Consider the following 220-nt stretch of genomic DNA (forward strand, 5'->3'; position numbering starts at 1 on the left):
ACAAGAAAGAACTAAAAATCAATTTCTTAGCAACGACGCCAAAAACTTATTGTTCATTTGCCTACTCACGGAAGTGCACGTATTGTTAACAAATAATGTAATAGTAAATAGAATTCGTTTCCACGGAAACTTAAATTAATTCTTAATTGCTAACTACTAAAATTGTAACACCTTAATTTTATCCAAACTATTAAATTTAAAATTATTAAAAAGAAAAATT

This window comes from Theobroma umbraticum, unplaced genomic scaffold, assembly GCF_002168275.2.
Source record: "Theobroma umbraticum cultivar Fairchild unplaced genomic scaffold, ASM216827v3 scaffold_50.0, whole genome shotgun sequence".
In the NCBI taxonomy this organism is placed as follows: Eukaryota; Viridiplantae; Streptophyta; class Magnoliopsida; order Malvales; family Malvaceae; genus Theobroma; species Theobroma umbraticum.